Genomic DNA, 15,226 nt, shown 5'->3' on the forward strand with positions numbered 1-15,226 from the left:
TCTTGTATCACTTCTAGTCCTCCAGTAAAATTCCTATTTACTTTGTGTTCTTGTGCTATAACTTTTTAAGCTAAGCCAAAGCTTTTTGATGTCTGGCTTTCAGGCTTGCATGCTTATCTATTTAGTGAGATACATTATATGATCTTTTTCCTATTGACATGATGAATTTTGAAGAATGCATTAGTTTAGGTCTAGCCCTTTTTCGTACTTCATTCCTGCATTTGTAGAAATGTTTCTTTCATACTGTTACTTGAATTTGTAATAGTAGCTTGGATAGTTATGGATATTTTAATCTGTAAAATATATACCCCCACTTGGGTCTACTCACCATGTCATCATTCTAGAAAGTTAATTTACAGCAAGGTAGTGCATTGTAACATTGTGCATGTGTATTTTTGTCGTAGGTACATGTGTATTTTTGTTGTAGTCAAGGAGAGGGATTTCTCTTCGAGCATATTTCCATAGGTACATGTATATTTTTGTTGTAGATTTTTATGATAATATTGAAGATGGAAGTGAATATTATTACTATCATTATTTTTTTTTATGCCAAAGTTCAGCCATTGTTGTGTAATATAAATGGGAGAGTCTCCGCTCAAGTGTTTTTTCTCAGTGATGTTTTGATGATAAGTGTTAAAAAGAGTCTAATTGCAAAAATAATGTAATGTACTTGTTGTTTGATTTTATTGAAATTGTGTAGATGCAGATTTATCATTTGGAATTGTGGTCTATTGTAACAACTATTATACTTTTTGTTATAGTAATGAAAGAAAAGAAAGGAAATGTATATGTAGAAGCTGTAGTTGTAAAAGCTTAGAAGAAATAATAATGACAAATTTTTTGTTTTATAAATATAGTTGTGTTGGTATCATATTTTTCTTGTATTTTTGTTTTAATAATACATAATTATATTGTATCATTTAGACAACAGTTTCATATTCAAAAAAAGAACAAAAAGAAAAAAAAAATTGGGTGTGTTTCTCTCTTCAACTCTAGAACATTCAACTTAAACATCAACACATAAAGATAATAATTTGAAATCTGGTGTGTTTAGTGCTTGGAGTTGTACCCTCAATACCTAGGCCATGTGGGCTATAAAACATGATATTCATGTGATTCTATGTTAGATGATGATGATGATAATGAATAATCACCATCTGCTGCTAGCTCATGTAGTGATTAAAGGTCTTCAATGCACCTCTAACTACAATTATGCCATCTAAAACTTGTGATGGAGATGACTCTTCAAACTAATAGACTATCATGGAAATTTTTTGATGAAGATAACACCTACAAATACTAGACTATCTTCAAAAACTTATGATGAAGATGGCACCTAAATTTACTAGACTATAATTAAATTGGTGTACTTTGGATCCTTCACTAAAAGTCTCTATCATTTTGTTAGAAGATGCTTTATCTTCTAGTTCAACCAAAAAAATTTCTCTCTTATATTTCAGCATTACATTTAATTGTTGCATTGCAATTAGGTCTTCCCTACAAGGGTTTCCATTTGGATGAATAACAAACTATCATGGAAAAATTGTCATGAAGATGCCACCTGCAATTATTAGACTATCATAGAAAAATTGTGATGAAGATTACATTAAAAAATATTGGACTATCATGTGTACAAGTCACAAAATGATTCCAACATATGAAATTAAGTGTACTACATAGGATAGTGATGAATGAATTTCCATGCCCTCCAAATTTGGTGGTTGTAACATTTATACCAATTTCATTTGTGGGATACACACTCTTGATAAGTTAGTTAGCCTTGTGACTAAGGTCGATGGGGAATGTTGACACATACAACCTGAGGATGAGTTTGAATTTGGTATTTCCTTGGGGATATTTACTTATTTTCCAAATAGTAGGTATCATCTCCATTTTGTCTGTCATGATAAGTTGTCACAGGTTTTTTGAATGAATTTATTTTCTTATGTGTATTTCTTCTCATAGAATGAACTTAGCCGAATGAAGGTGAACATGTGAATGCTTGATGACTCAGTTCAAGAATATTGTGTATATAGAGGCCTTGTACATTCTAGTATAATTTCTCACTCATATAAGGTCACTTATGGATTCAAGAAAATGCAAGATGCATTTTCAAAGGGTGTCTTTTGTTAGTTTTGAGACACCAATAATTATTAAAATAAATAATTTATCATCAGCAAGATATTAATTCAAATTTTCATAATCTATAACTTTTGTTGACAGGTTTAGACATCTCTCTCACAAGTAGATCATTGAAGCTAATTACAGATGATACCGATCCAGATAATACATGCTCAAAGGAATTTTCTAATATTAACATTAGGAGTGGATAAGAGTAGGTATTTATTAAAACCATTTCAAATGATATGGTGATGTATGAACTCCCATTAAATTTCTCACATAAGCATGATTAAGATGTTGAATTGAGATCTCCAATTGAACATGTTCATGGTAGTGAAGCTTGCAGCTCCAACAAGACTTGTCATACTGATAAATTAGGAGTACATCTAGAAAATCATCCTAGGTGGAAAGGGAGACATAATGAGAGTGAATCACAAGGGAATTTAATGGTGGATTCTATGAAACAAAGAGATCATGCTTATCATTTCCTTTAGTAATTCTTATTTAAAACACCATTAAAATAATTTTTCCCTTTGACAGCGTCAAAGAGTTTATATATACAATATTTTTGAAGTTGTTTTTTGCTAAATAAACCTTTTGTGATCAAGTCTTGTAAATATCTTGGTTGGTGCAACTGCAGATTTCTTAGTGGCTTTGTACTAGTACCCAAGATTAACATTGGTGACATTAGTAGAATTCCAAGTTTTGCTCTTGTATTCCTATTAATTGTACTCGATTGTTGAATATGTTAAAGAAGAAACAAATGCCAGTTAATTTATAGACTAGAACTAACCTAAATTGCTTGATGTATTTTTTAAATGTTGAGATGCATATACTAAGAATTTTTTGTTGATGCAGGCCAAGTCACAGCTGATAGATAGGTCAAAGCTTCCAACTATTGTGGATCTTGTGATTAAAGAGTTGCTGAACTTGAAATATCTTCAACAAGTAAGTATATTTTCCTATGAAGAAAGACCATGCTTGACAATATGAACCCAGAACAAAATAATGAGACAATGGCTACATTGTGGGCTCAGTTCCGAAGAAAACCTGATAAATTTTATTGTCCTTGCAAAAAGTGTAAGGGCTTAAAGAATCAAAGAATTCTAATTACAACAGCCCAGAGTCATCGTAGGCAATATGGTCATGTTAAAGGGGGCCACAATTTTCATCCATTGCTGAATGTGGATTTTCTACTGGAGGAACATGGAGGTGTGAATATCCAAGCTGAGGATAACACTCCCATGGAAGAAGATGATAATGTGCTAGAGGACATGATTGAAGAAGATGGTATTGAGGCAAGTGATGAAGAGGCTCACAATGATGGTACTAGAAAATTTGATAATAATGATGAAGATGGTCTTGATATACCTTTACTTGAGAAGACACACAAGCCCTTATACGAAGGCTCCCAAACAACTCTATTGTAGGCCATAGTGTTGTTGGTGAACTTAAAGGTTATGAATAGTATATCCAATGTAGCAATGTCACATATGCTAAGGTGTGTCATTTTTTTCATCTTCAATGTTAGCATACAATTACTATTCATTATATTAACAAAGCATATTTGTTGTTGTAGGTTGATTAGTGAGTTTTTGTTACCACCATCAAATATTTTGCCTCGTTCATACCGAGAATTATCTAACATTATGGATCAGATTGGAATGAAGTATCAAACAATACATGCATGTCCCAATGATCACATTCTATATTATAAACAACATGAATTTACAACAGAAAGCCCTGATTGTCATGTTAGTAGATATCAATCAGATCAAATAACAAAAAAAGTGCCTCACAAGGTTCTTCGATACATTCCCATTATTCAACATCTTGAATGGTTATTCAGGTGCACTAGCTTGGCACAATTTATGGATTACCATTCACGTAATAGAAGTCAGGATGACATTATGCGAATGCCTGCCGATGGTTCTACATTTAAAGAGATAGAAGAAACATGGTCACACTTTAAAGAAGAACCTCGTAATTTGAAACTTTCATTGGCGGAAGATGGTGTCAATCCATATGGAGATATGAGATCTGTTTACTCAGTATGGCCTATTTTTGTTATTAACAATAACATTCCTCCTTGGATGTCCATAAAGAGGGAGCATATAATGTTTTCAATGATTGTGCCAAGTATTTTTTTTATTTTATAGTTATCTAAATTAATTTATAAATAGTGCATGAAAATAGTTATAATAATTACATAATGTTTATGTTCATTCAATTGCTAGGTAAATACCAAGTTAAAGATATGAGCGTGTATATTGAGCCCCTAATTGATGAGTTGTTGAAGTTATGGAATGGCATCACTGTGTATGACATCTCTAGACCTATAGGACATCGACAATTTCAATTCCATGTAATGCTTGTATGGACAATACATGATGCCCCTGGGCTAACTCATTTTTTTAGTATGTTATATTGTTAAGATTACATTTTTTTGGTATGTTTTAGTGGTTACACATTACTATTGAATGCTTAAGTTGCACGTGATCATTGTACATGATCCAATTATACATAAACTTTTAGGTCTTCAGACAAAAGGAAAATTTACATGTCCAGTTTATAGTCCAAAGATGAAATGTCGTCATTTGAGAATTTTAGGAAAGTAGGTGTTTGATGAGTTTAGACACTTTCTCCACCATAATCATAATTATAAAATTTCCAAAAAACATATTTTCAATGGGAAAGAAGAGACATCATCAAGGCCACAAAAAATGACACCTCATTTATGGAAGTTGGAATATGATTGACTAAATCATCGAGGTAATGTCCAATTGGTCGTTTGAAGTTTACAATTTGTATTTCGATATTGTCTTATATTTACTAATGTTGTAATTGATGCTCGTGAAGGTCATCAAGGCATCAATGACCAACTTCCTAGAGGAATGAAAAGTTATCCTACTCAATTTAGTAGGTTACTATACTACAAGGATCTCTCAATCGCACATTTGTTTGATGTTATGCATATTGGAAAGAATGTAATAGAGACACTATGAAAAATGTTGGATGGAAGTGTGATTGAGAACAAATTGCTAAAATTTGTACTGACATTCATGAATCTAATCATGCACTAAAAATTTTCATTGAATCAAATAGGAATGGAGACTGCATAAATAAAAGTTCCCTTCCTTGGTTATTAATAGAGCAACAAAGTGATGCATTAAAAGAAGTCATTAAAAAAAAGAAATTCCAATAGGATTTGTTGCAAATATAAGCACTCTTCTATCAAAGAAAGGTGATTTTGGACCAGGGTTGAAGACACATGATTGGCATACCTTCCTCAAGGTAAGTCATGTTTTCTATTTACAGTATATTTGTAAGATTGAATGTAGTACCAATTGCATTATTTAATAATATATTGAAATGATCATATTTTAATGATTGCAGTTCGTCCTACCTCTATCCCTTCCACAACACTTTGACAACAATATTAAACAAGTTATATATGATCTTGGAAAATACATGAGATTAGAAGAGTGTTTTTTCTTAGATTTGTAGCTTTTTATTTGAAATCTATTGTATAATTTTATTTGAAATCTCCTCTATGTGTTTTTGTGTGTTGAATCTCTTTTAGGTGGTTATCATCTAAATAAATTGATAAAAAAAGATATAAAATATTGGAAGAGAAAAATTTTGCAGCTTATGTGTGGAATGCAAAAGTGTTTACCTCCAACAGTTTTCAATGCTCAAGAACACTGCCTCATACATCAAGTTGAGGAGATTGAATTGTGTGGACCTGTACAAGCTAGATCAATGTGGATGGTTGAGAGGCACTTGAAATTTATGAAGGGTTTGGTTTGACAAAAAGAACGTCCTGAGGTTTCTATGATAGAGGGATATATGATATACCGGACCATGGTGTATATCAGTGAATATCTTCCAAATTTTGTAGCAGGTATCCATGTAGATCGCATTTGGGATCCCAACTGTAATGAAAAATTCCAAGGGGAGTACCTGACAGGGAAAGGTAGATTGAGGAGGGTGACAGGTAATTATAAGTTTTTTTTGTAATTTAACAATTCTTATCCATCATCAATATATATAAGTTGTTTCTAACTGGTGTAATTGTCTTCTTAATACTTGGTCGTGAGTGGGATGCACTACACTTGTACATTGGAAACAATCTTGATTGGATGACGGTGTGGATTGAACAGTCTCAAGAAAATGGTCGCTCATTAATATGGGATGGTGTTGCATCGTTGGTTAAGAAGCTTATCATAATGGAGATCCTAATGTTATGCCAATAGTACTTGATATAATATATCACTTAAGAGATACAAAGGTATGCATAAGATTACTAATCATGAGACATAAGTTTAATATCAACTCATAGATCAATGAGAAGATTCTTGATATGTTTGAATAATTTTAGGTCAAACACCACAAAGCTATGTACTACCATGGCTATAAATTCTGCACAAAAAAGTTAGATGAAACGAAGAAAACGTGTGATTTCAGGATAAGTGGTGTCTTTGCGATCACCAATATTTCATCTAGAACTGACATACATCCTCGACAATCTAAAAATTGATACTATGTCATTTTGGATGATATAATCGAGTGTGACTTTGATTTATTCAAAATAGTTCTATTTTTCATCAAATTGTTTAGGTTACGACTGAATCAAAATGATCCTGGTAGGACTATTATTGAACACGACAGTGGATTTACTATGATTAATATAAGGTTATTTGAGCCAGTCAGAGATGAGCCCTATGTTCTTCCAAGTCAATGCGAGCAAGTGTTTTACTTTGTTGTTCCAGAAAAACCAGGTTGGTCATTTTTTGTTAGACATGACCCAAGAGGAAGGCCAGTAAAGTATAATGTGATCGAAGAAGAAGATATTGAAGAAGCACAAGAGGAAGTAAATGATTATCAGGAATGACAGTTACCCATTGATGAAGAAGAAGAAGATGGTGATGATTTTGGTCATGCTAACGATAATGGCGATAATGATGATGATGATGATGATGTTGATGATGATCATGATCATGGTGATGAAGATGGTGATGGTCATGATGATGATAGTGATCAAGAGGATGATGATGGTGATGAAGATGGTGGTGGTGATGACGACGATCAAAGTGACAAGTTTGATGATGATGATGATGATGATGATGATAATGATGATGACATGGATGAAGATCATGATGATCAATGAAATATTTGGATACGATCAATGTCAACTATGATAGGCTCTTGTATGACCAAATATTTCTTTCCAAACCATATGTGCACATATAAACATTAAGTAGAACATGTCAAATATTTTTTTAGATATAAACATTAGTTATGCTAAATTTTTAACTTAAGACAAATGATTTACATATACAATCTACTTTATTATTTTTATTTTTTTTGGTAATTCTATTACTTTAATTTCGTTGCTAATTTCTAAGACTTACTAATTTTTTTCACAGGGTGATATGGATGCACCATCTCAGACACTTTCAATAGAGGCAAACATTAATTATTGTAAATTTTAATGTTAATATAGAAACAAATGTCCTATTATTATGTTCTTTTCTTTATGGATTTGGAGTTATTTTGATGAAAGTATACAAATATTTGATGTCACGAATGATAGGAAAAAGCTACAATGACTGCTGATCAAATGCAATCTAAAATATGGGCATCATATCTACAAAACATTGGCCTTAGTACTGACCCTGTATTCATCACCCAACAAATTATACAAAGATACACTGATGAGCTTGTTAGAATTATCATCAAGGGTGACAGAAGTGAGGAGAAAGAGGCACTGAGAATAGAATTGGACTACAGAATCCAATCTTTGAAAGTAAGCAATAATAGAAGTTCAATAGATATTAATATTTTATAGTATCTTATGGATCATGATCTCTAATTTTATGTGTTCTTGTATAGACATATGTGCTAGTTGCGAGGTCACATGGTGAACATGGTCAATATTGTTGCACAGTACCTTCGTGTAAGTAACACTTTGTTTGTTTTGATCAAAATTATAACACTTACCTTTTTTTTTGTGGATGTTTCTCACTAGTATCCCATTTGATATTTATCCATTGAAAATGTCTTTGCTAACAATATTCTATTCTTCAGTTCATGATGAAATGCAGACTCCTCCTTTAGTTGGTAGTCCACTATTGTCAGCAACAAGGACCATGCAAGCATCATTGTCTATGCCCAGTAGAACTGATAAAACCTTGTTTTGCTATATTTTGTAATGTGTTATATTTTGTAATGTCTTTCTACAAGTTGATGAACAAATAAGTAGCATATTAGTTCTTAAATGATGTCTGCAAAAGCTTCCATACACACAAACACATGCATACACACACCACGCATACATACATACACACATATATATTAATAGCCACACATAGAGAGACATGGACATAGGCAGGGAGGTAGACCAATAGAGAGCAGTACTAAAATTGTCATTTAATTGTATGATGTTTCAGTTGATAGAGCAATAGAGAGCAGTACTACTGAAGATGATCCATTTCCTGGAGCAGTTTGTGTGATTAGTACTGGTTCGTATGGAGGGACATTGTTGCTGAAAAGGAAAACTATGTTTCCATTAAGAGAACAAAAGCTTCTAGGTGCTTTAAAATTATTATTATTTGAAGTTTAAATTTAGTTTACTTTTACATTACTCATTTTAGACTGATAAATGGTTTATGTTTTTGTAGCTAATAATTCTTTCTTTGAACATCTTTTTCATATGACATTGAGACTATTTGGACCTACCATACGTAAAAGGTACTTAGTTTCATATCATTGCTACATAATTTTTGTTTTCTTCTATTTATTGTAATATATTAAAGCTATTAATATAAAAATCTATTTGTTTTTAAAAAGGTGGAATTTACAAGCTGTGGAATTAAAAAATTAGCTAATTGCATCCATTGAGGAGAAATTTGGGAAAAACATTTTTGACACTAGCCTACTTCTAAAAAGAGCAGCAAAGCATATAAAGACTATGAGAGATCAATATAGAAGGGCTCTTAAGGATAACACAAAGTACGCCCGTCCTCCTATCATTCCACTGATGGAGTGGAATGAAATAATAGAAGATGCAAAGGAGAAAAGGCTATGTGAAGATAGAGATAATGAAGCAGCACAGGGCAAAAAGAGGTATGTCATTATAGTATTAAGTACATTGTAATCATGCACTAATTATTGATATTTCTAAATATATAATCTAAGATGTTTGAAATTGTTCATAGATTGCAAGACACATCCATGGCTACAAAAGTGAGAATAGAAAAGGTTGGCCAACACAAACTTGGCTCTGGTGGCTATATGAATTTGCAGTCTCGAATTGTAAGTAGAGCAATGAATTTTGTATTATTTTTTTAATATAATGTTGCAAACAATTTTTTTTAATGAAACCATACATGGAAAACTAACATTATCAAGCAAAAAACACAGGGCATAGATTTCAATGTGGAGGTCACAGATGAAGATAGAAAAATTGCCTTGAAGGAAGGCTATAAAGTTGTGGTTGCACGCCTACGTGAAGAATCTGTAAGCCTTGCCCAAGAATCCAGTGCACTAAATGATATCTCATAGGTAAATTGGTCAAATCAAAAGTAAATGAAATTAAATAGTTGAGAAGATTCTTTTTTGGTATTAGTTTTAAACATAAATTGACTATATAACAATGTGCATAACATTTTACTACAGCCTTCATATCCTACCACAGAACCTGCTCCTGATGAAGGCCATGATGTGCATTATAGTGGTGGAGATATTAATTTTTTATTGGAAATTAATTATGCAATTATGAATACAATTTAACATCTCCAATTGGAATTTGACATGTATCCTTTTTTTGAATATTTCAGAGCATGTTGAACATCATGCTGAAGTAGTGGACCATGTTCCAAGTGTTCAACATGTTGACGCAATGGCAGATCAAAATGTTAATGTAGATGATGTGGCATTTTCAGGTAAGAAAAGTGCATTTTATGTTGTACTCATAATTAATTACAAACTTGTAACAGTTAGAAAAAGAAAAAGAGTATTCCAATTTATTGCATTCATTTGTTCTTGCAACAGAGTCCCCTTTAGTGCAACAAGCTCCTGCTCCTCCAAAAAGAAGGAGCCATCATAATTTGACATTACACGTGCCAGAAAAGGAGGATAATGAAGCAGATATGGATAGTCCTATGAGCACTTTTCTTAAGAGAGCTCAGAAAAACAAAAAAAAGAAATGATGTTTTAAAAATCTTCTTCGATAAACCTTGTTGGATAATGAAAGAACTTTGTTTTAAGTAATTTTGTATGAATGATGCGTATTAATAGCAATTTTTAGTTTATTTTAATGAATATTGTTATGTGTTAATGAATTTTTGATTAGCATTGTGTATTAATGAATTTTATATCATATTAATGGATGTTATGTGATTGAATGTTATAGTTCATAAATGGATGAATGAATGAATGAAGTATGTAATTAAATGATAATGGGTACTTTAGATTGGTGTTAGGGGGAGGGGGCTGAGGCCGAATGAGCTTCCACCTTCACATGGTTGGCCTTGTTAAGTAGAGAATATTATAGTATTCTTGAAACCAAGTGAAGCTCAAATTTGTTAAGTCTTCAAACACACATCCCAATTCTCTTTAACAAGACTAAAGTTTTTTCGCTTGTAATAGTCTCATTGCAGTCATCTTTTGGTTCCTTGAACATATAGTTCTTTCTTAGTTTAAATCCCAATTATTAGATATTTTTCCACATTGAAGTTAGTTTGGCATAGAAACCTACATATTTTATTATATATATTTAGTCAACTCAAAGCAATGTAGAAAGCATTCGCATAGTTGATGTCTAACAAAAGAAGACAAGATGCATATACCATTTAGCATGGAAATCCTTGTAGGTGAATTGTGTGTGTATGTACACACACAAACATATATGTATGTATGTATATAACTTTAAAAAAATGTGTAGACTCAATTAGCAAGAGACACCAACCTCAAATCCTGTAATGCAGAAGGAACTGACCTTTGAAATGAAAGTGTTTATAATGTAGGTAGATTTTCCTTAGATCTCCTTCGAGGTCTTCAACAAATTTGCCTTGTACTTATGAATAATCCACCAAGATTTGAAGTAGTGTTTTTCAATAAATGCTCTAAACTTGGAATATACCTCCATAAAAATTATGCCTTAGATCTGCTCATCATATTCAAAATAAACCTTCACATGTCTATTCACTTAGGTCTAATTTAGGTCTTCCACAAATTTGGCTTATAATTATGCTCTTGAATCTCTTAAAATCTTCTTTGTATTCAAATGATATTTAATAAATTGATTGATACAAATTTCCTCATACTTGAATCCAAATATCATTATCATTGTCAAACATAACACAAACATAAAATCATTTTGGTTATTCGCTTGTTATACAAGTTAGTCTTATCTTTTTGGTTTTCACAAGTCATGCATGTATGCATCTTTGGGATATCCACAAGCTATTAGAGATTTTTGGATGGTTCATGTCCTTTTTTTTTTTTTTGGAGGGTTTTTGCCATGAAGTCTAAGGACAGACATGTTGGATGTTTGTGATAGATATGTCCACCTATAAGAAAAGTATCAAATGTAGAAAAAATGCAAACAAAAGCTTGTAAGGGTTTTAGGTGTCTTTGGAAGGGTTGGTGAAGTTATAAAACCTTTGAAAAGGTTAGTGAAATATATTAAAGGCATATATCATTGTAAGTTGTCAAAGTTGACACTTTGTGTCAACTTAGACAACAAATTTTAGTTTATAACTAACTAGTAACAGTCAGATAGTTAGACAGCAGTGGTTGTTTACTGTTGTTTGATTATTTAGAAGGGATTTTTCGAGTGTCTGGGGGAGAAGTAGAGTTGGGGTGGTGATACAAGGCATTGTGAAAAAAATTTAATCAATAAAATAATCCTGTTCTCTGCAATTCAATCTCTGTCCCATAGAACAGTGAGTTCCTATGATGTATCAAATGCATTTTGACTAATATTTAATGTGAGAAAATTTTATTATTTTTGTTATCTTGTCCATCCATTCTTTTAATTTTCATTGCGAGTTGAGTAAGGAATAATAAACTGGTGCATTCAAACCAGTGACTAGTTAGGCACAGTCAATTGTACTTATTCTAAAGTTTCAAATGTAGATTCTCTCCTACCACCTACAGTAACTATTATTGGTGGGATATAATGAGGTTGTGATAATTTATTTGTACTATACTAACAAAATGTAGGAGAGTAGGAAAACTTGGTGTAAGTGCAGTGTTGGATGGTAATTGCTGATGGAGGTTTAGCCTGGATTAGACACCAGTCTAATAGACAGTGGATGATTTCATGTTTGAAGATGTTTGGGGGGTGAATTGTAGTGCCTCTCATGTTTGAAATTTGTATCTTGTCTATTTTGATTCAAGAGATACTTGATACTCTTATTTTGTGCCTTATGATGACTCGAGGGTTGGATGTTATACTTTGATTTAGTTCCATAGATGCTATATTGCTATGCTGTTCAGTTTACCATATTTGCATTTTGATGCTACTTTGAGATGACAGTAGATCTATGATGATATCTAGTTATATGATGTATTAGACATGTTGATTAGATTATAAGATGAATTCTATACTATGTGTAAGAATTTTCCTAAGGGTAAAATTCACCCAAGAACTAAGAACTCAAACACAAGCACAACTGTAGACCAAAAATGGAGAGAGTATGATCAAAATAACAATGTATTCAATAACTGTCACATTAACAGTACACTAGGAGTGCCTGAATATAAAGGCCTTAGGAGAGCTTCTAGAATGCATAGAAGTTAGCACCATGATGTGTCATACAACCAAGCACATGTCCACCAGCTATGGATTATCCTCCATTAAGCACGTAAGTAAGTGCAGTGATGTGAGGATAAGTCTACAAGAGTGGGACACGCAAAATAGTGTTGTAGACACCATGTGCTCAAATAGAGTTGCGTACTCCTGTGTTGTAAACATGACAACTAACAAGGTGTGCAAACTCCTCAGTGTCTCATAATAAAAATAATAAAATAATGCATTGACCTAAGTAAACTTAAGTAAGTGTAAATAGTAAAGTACGTATTTACACCAACACCCCCCCTTAAGTGTAACTTAGGGGAATGCCCTTAAGCTTACGAACTAGGATGAAGATGCATAATGGGTCCCAGCTACTAGGCCATGTAAGGTACCCATGTACATAATGAAATGCAATCTCCCATAAAGCAGGGAAAGAGGGAAAACCTCATGGGAAAAACCCTCCCCCAAAAAGAGAGATGAAAGAGGATGCATCGATGGATGGAGTAATCAAGACCCCCCCATTATGACATACATCCAATATATACAAAAGAGAATGAGAGAAGGAAGAGAGATAGAATACGCTCCCCCCCCAAAAGAAGTTTGCCAACAAGTGAAAGTTGCTCCAATGAAGAAGCTGGAACAAGATTGCAGAATGGTGTTCCTCCCCTTAGGAAGAAACAAAGGCAAAGGTACACTCCTAAAGATGTGTGCTGGCCCTGAAACCTGCTCAAGTATCCCTGTACTGATGCTAAAGTTCACCCCTCTCGACTGTGTTGACAAGAATGAATGCAGATCTGTTAAGGATGTTTGTTGAACCTGTTCCACTGAACCATCTGTCTCCTCTACTGACAAAGAGACATCGACTAATTTTTGTTCATAAGGAGCCACAATCACACCAACCTGTTCAGATTGATCATATAGGGAATGGACATGAGGGTCAGAGTGAGCCCTCGCAACAACTATAGAAGAATCATCATCAATGAGAAGATTTAAGTCCTAAGGTCTATCTCCCAAGTCAAATGAAGCTGAAGCTGGAAGACGAGATGTACCATGTTGTGATGGACCTTTCACTATGGCAATATAAGCACGTGGACTAGATTGATGTGACCTGTCACTGCAACTATCGATAGAACCCCACATGCTTGAACCTGTTGAAGCATTATCGTTGGTGTCACTATCAGTTTCCACTGTGTATAAAGTGCAAAGAGGAGTAGAGGATAAGCTGGGAGAACTTTCCTCAAAATGAACATCCTTCTCCACAAAGATCTCATGAGTCTCTAGATCCATAAGTCTGTAAGCCTTCACATTGTCTCATAACCAATAAAGGTACAAGGCCTAGCTGTCGGTGCCTTGCAACTCTTGGAAGAAAGTTTTTCCCATGCTGGACAACCAAAGACTCTAAGGTGACTCACAACTAGTTTTCTAGCGCAGCATGCCTCAAAAGGAGTCTTGCCATCTAAGGTTGGATGAGGAGACCTGTTAAGTATGTGAATAGCACTGCTAATGGCTTCAACTTCAAGTGTAGGATCAAGAGACTTGGCCTTAATCATGCAACTTACCATGGTCTTGAGAGTCCTAATCCTCATAGCTGCAATATTTGTCTTGTGCGGACTGAATGTTGGTGAGTTCTAAAGATCAATCCCCTCAATTTTGCAAAAGTTCTTAAGTCTTCTATCAACATATCTATTCTCATTGTCCACTCTTAATACCTTGATGGCTTTCCTTGACTTGTGTTCAGCATGAGCCTTGAATTCTTGAAGTTTATGAACTACTTCATTCTTATGATGAAGAAAAAAGACCCAAGTGAATCTTGAAAAGTCATCAACAAATGCAAGTATGTAGCAGCCTTGGCTGACTAAAGTCACTACAAATGGTCCTGCTAATACCATGTGAACAAGCTGAAGAACAACTGGAGCTCGAGAAGACTTCCCTTTATCATACTTCTCCTTGAGATGCATATCCATTGAACAAGATGAACATTCCCCCTTGGAAAAGTTGATATTGGGTAGACCTTTAACCATGTGTCTTCAGCAAAGTTGTTGAAGAGAGCAGAAGTCAAGGTGACCAAATCTCTCATGCCATAAGTTGTTTGAAGCAGAGTGAGTTAACAAGGCTTGGGAAGGACTCTTATGCACAAAGTGGGAGAAGGAATAAAGCCTCCTGCTATAATTGACTTTCTTAATTGCTACCAATGAATCATCTTTGAGACTTCGCACCATGACTGAATCGAGAAGGAACTCAACCTTATGACCATCTCCAAGGTGAGTGATTTGGTAAACTGATAGTAGATTAGAGCTTAGA

The sequence above is a fragment of the Cupressus sempervirens genome, chromosome 2, assembly GCF_028749045.1.
Source record: "Cupressus sempervirens isolate cs-2001-9-10 chromosome 2, ASM2874904v1, whole genome shotgun sequence".
NCBI lineage: Eukaryota > Viridiplantae > Streptophyta > Pinopsida > Cupressales > Cupressaceae > Cupressus > Cupressus sempervirens.